Raw genomic sequence first — 4647 nt, 5'->3', positions numbered from 1 at the left:
TACACACACACACACACACACACACGTACACATACATACATACATACACGTACACATGCACTTGCTCCTGTGACTCATAGGGTTGCGTCATGCTTTCGGGGGCGTCGGGGAAAAGCCCTCAGCATCGGTCTATTGCCCCGTTCGTCTTCTTTCGATGTCTGGTAGGGTATTATGGGAGGAAAATGCTCTTCGTTTTTCGTCGTTTTTAGAGTCACTCGTCAATGGCTTTTGCTCGTGAGAATATTAAACCTTTCGTATATTCGTTTGTGGCGACTCGAGTTTATTGGATTAACTTGACAGATTCGTAACGGATATCAAAAGAATAGATAAAAAAAATGTAGTAAGAAGACAAGAACTTATAAATATAAATTATTAAGTAAATAAGAATGTTTGATAGATATGAAGATGATTTAAAAGAATAATTTCAATGTTGAGCCAATACATCAATACAGAGGAAAACAGAACTGTCAGAATCATATATATATACACTATACAATGAAATGAAGCAAAACATAACACACCAAACCCAAACACAGTCTAGATTAAAAATGTCACCGCCCTCGTCTCCAACTCCCCCCACCCCCCGCTCTCTCTCTCTCTCTCTCTCTCTCTCTCTCTCTCTCTCTCTCTCGTATTCAAGGAATTAAAAAAAAGAGTGGATAAGTATTTCATTCCTCATTCGTATCTCAAGGGAATCCTATCTCTATTTCCCGGAGATTCCAAAAGGCCTTGGTGGTTATTGAGGGATTTTTCACGGTGGAGTAAGTGGTTATTTATAGAACATTCATTTGACGACGTGAATAGGGAGCCCGTCTCCCCAACCCCCTCCCACCCCCCTCAATAGTACAAGGGCGCGTTCATCCCCACGAAACGAAAACGCGTTCGGGAAGTGGTCTTTGCGATTGTGTGGTAAATTTATATATATATATATATATATATATATATATATATATAATAATATATATATATATATATATATATATATATATATATATATATAATATGTACGTAGGTCTGTGTATGTGTGTTTGCGTACAGTATGCCCGAAAAACCACAATTCTTTGCAAGATGAAATACTAGACATTTATGACTATATGAAAATGAGAGTTACAAAGGAATTCCACGTATACAGAGCGATGAAAGAAGATGAAGAAAGATACTCGCTTGATTTCGAATATTTCTTGGCATTGTTCCCTCGTAATATTAAGAAATGACCACGGCCCCGATGGACACAGAATCCATTTTAAACATTCCACGGGTATTTGGGATGCTCTCTCTCTCTCTCTCTCTCGGTTTTCATTTTCTTCGAGACTTCACGATGAAGTTTTCTCATACCTCAGCGAAAGTGTATCAAAACGTCTAGCGTATTACGTTTCTCTCTCTCTCTCTCTCTCTCTCTCTCTCTTCTCTCTCTGTCTGTGTGAGCTTGTGTCTCGTGTGCTGAATCGTATCAAAGTTTTAGAGTTTTTTTTATAAAGGAATAACAAAACTCTTGATGTAAGTAGTACGTGATTTAAACTTTGGAGGAAAATATATAAAAGATTAACGTAATGACTTTACAGCGCAGAAGTTTTTCGTATACGTCTATGAAACAGACGTATAACTATGAAGAGAAAAAAGGAAAAATGCGAAGTAAGCAAGAAAGCAGAAAGGCTAAACGTAACTGGCAATGAAAGGATTGAAAAATTTATGAAACAAAAATCCAGTGGAGATGAATCGCCATGCGACCAGTGACTCTATGTTTATAAAGCTTTAGCAAGAAGCGATACAGCAAAGAGATCAAGAAAGATGCAATTCTGCCTTTAGGTATTTGGTAACCTCGTCACCTGACTAATTAGACTGGAATAAAGAACTAGAGGACTCTCATTCTAGAAAGATTGAAGAATAAGTATATTTGAGTTATTTGGTAATCGTAATTTCACTATTTTATGAAAATATGAAATCCCAAAAACCACTTTAGGTAGAAATATGTAAAAACGGTTTTACAAACCATTTCAGTTTCTAGATATGTCTAAACCAAATTACAATACCTATAAAGATTTTTAAAAAGGGGAACATTTTGGAAAGGTTTGAAATTGCGAAGACACTACTCGGGAACATTAAAAAATAAATAAATGAAAAAATTTAAGCTTTCTTAATCATATTTTCTGCTACTTCGACGAATTACAAAACACTATAAAAGACCCTACTTAGAAAGGGTAAGAATTCTGAGCTCGATCGAGCGGCACTGAAGGAACTCGATTAGTCATCGATCAATACGAGTTGAAGAATGTCCGTCGAAATATTCCCGAACTGTAAAACCGAGTATCAGGACCCCCTAAAAAAAGCGGGAGGCCATATCTTAAAAATTAACCATAGAATCTTCTTTAAAATAATCATATTATGTTTCCCATACCCAATATAAACCAAAATGTGTTCACTGGAGGAACTCAACCTAACCTAACCTAACCTAACCTATGGACATGGCAAAGAAACCAGGGCTGGTGCAATAGTAGCATACATCTCTGGAATTTACGTCCGGTCCAGGATCGATATCTCCACTGTATATCTATTTCTGGACTGACGAAATCTGTCATGAGCTCGTGCATAGCGACGGTCCTAGCAGAGGGCGGCTGGCTGGAAGGTTATGGAGGATGTCCTCATTAAATCTCCATATCTCCAAGATTCGGGAATGTTAGGAGCACGGGCCACTCCCTCGCCCGCGTGTGCACGCGCATGTTTTCAAGTATTAAACCACGGACAGCCAAGTGATGTCGAAATGAATTCGATGATATTGAAGGAATATTTTTGGTTTGATGTTTGAGAATACCAAAACGTCAAGTGTAAAATTAATTATAAATTCACACAAACAGACACGCATGCAGTATATATATATATATATACTATATCTATATATATATGGTATATATCATATATATATATATATATAATATATATATATCTATATTATATCCTATATATATATAATATATATATATATTATTAGTGTTTAAATAATATGATGTACTACGGGCAATTATCGCAATAGTACTACATAGTACTAGGCAGGATTAATAGGTATATACTGGGTAGACGAGAGATTCCAGTTCGTCAGAAGACAAGCCACTTTGAAGAAGAGAATGAATACGAAATTTCTTGGACTCTAAACAGAGATTCATTTTAGTTTTACCTAGTTTTTCACCGCTTCTTTGCAAACTACCAGAATGACAAGAACGAGGACCATTTGGTTAAAGTTATCCGGAATACGAAGACAATCGACTGAACACGAAAATGGAACATGATCAATTTCAGTGGATCTAACTGACAGATTCCCTTAATATAATATAGAATGGAGCCATCACAAGAATGACTACCTAGATGACAGATATTAGCTAAATATCAATATATTTATAAACGTTTAATATAAAATCTCCAGCGCTTTGGCAAGGCCTAATCCGCGAATGACCATCAAGCTATAAGTCTAGCTATTTTTCATTCGGGTAATAAACCCGAATGAAAAATCGCTAGACTTATAGTAAGAATCGACAAGTAGAGCCAAAGTTTCTGCCTGTTTAACTCACCACGTGTTTTAGGCGAAGAGATGTGAGGAGGAGGAGGAGGAGGAGGAGTGAGTATGGGCGGTGGTGTTCCCCTGTTCCCCTACCAGACACGTGGAATGGAAGATCTGTTTCGTCTTCTTGTGATTAGCGGAGGAACTTTGCTTGATGGAACTCCTTCCTCCTGTGTGGGATAGTCACGGATTTTTCCGGCTCCGTTCTAACCCCCTTTTCGAATGGTGCGATTTTTACACTGAAATTCTCCTCCTGCTCCCTGTGGAGACATCCTTTGTCTCGCAGACACAAAGGGCGAATTTATTATATTCGCGATTCAGCTTTTAACCTCCAAAGCTTCAATTTGTTACGATGTTTTCCCAAACTGCCAAGTAGAACAGGTTATCTTTTTTCATTTATTCATACCATTCTTTTTGGAGCTAAACGTCTTTCAGTAAACTGCATCACTCAATGAATTGCTTACGGTAACATCAACATAAACATTTCCCTTTCATAATCCGGGAAAACTATTTAACAATAATCGACACTGATTGAAATTACAGCTGTTGGTCGTCCTAGGGAATTATAGAAATCACAAAAGCAAACTATTATCGAGATTCACTTTACAACTTTATACTCTTCCTGAGCAAACAAAGACTCACTTCTATAACATATTCGTTTTCCCTTTTCTATGGTAATACTATTCCTCTATCAGCGACCGGTATGCAATGCACCAATCAAAGAGACGGAAAAGATAGTCACTACAGAATATTCTAAATCAAAGGCACCGCCTTCTCTCACTCATCTAGTGCAACAGAACACTAGTTTCATATCAGAGAGGGGATACTATATAGCCTTAACAATCACACGCCCCCTCCAGCCAAAAGAGGCGTTTAAACCAACGATCGACTGACAGACGTTATTCCAGATCCTTTTGACAGGCGGGGCTGATAACCCCAAACCCTCTCTCGACCTCGTTGAGTCACGTGACCTCGGCAGGGGCCACTAACGAGGTCAAAAGCAGGCCTTGTGCGCTCGAGTACCAACCCCACCTCGACCCGAGTTGTCACTGAAGAGTCGCTGGCTGGAAAGGCCTTTCCTTCTGTTCCCTCCTCCT

At 38.3% G+C, this 4647-nt stretch overlaps 1 protein-coding gene across 1 annotated transcript in view; it reads right to left on the bottom strand.

Annotated features, from left to right (window-relative positions):
- Positions 1-4647, bottom strand: part of LOC135224123 (uncharacterized) — a 402902-nt gene extending 398255 nt beyond the window's left edge. Inside the window, exon 1 of the mRNA XM_064263017.1 lies at positions 3561-4647. The gene's annotated coding sequence lies outside the window, so the exon portion shown is untranslated. The remainder of the gene's footprint in view (positions 1-3560) is intronic.

The sequence above is a fragment of the Macrobrachium nipponense genome, chromosome 10 (genome assembly GCF_015104395.2).
Source record: "Macrobrachium nipponense isolate FS-2020 chromosome 10, ASM1510439v2, whole genome shotgun sequence".
Classification (NCBI taxonomy): domain Eukaryota; kingdom Metazoa; phylum Arthropoda; class Malacostraca; order Decapoda; family Palaemonidae; genus Macrobrachium; species Macrobrachium nipponense.
This window is presented reverse-complemented; position numbering and strand designations above follow the sequence as displayed.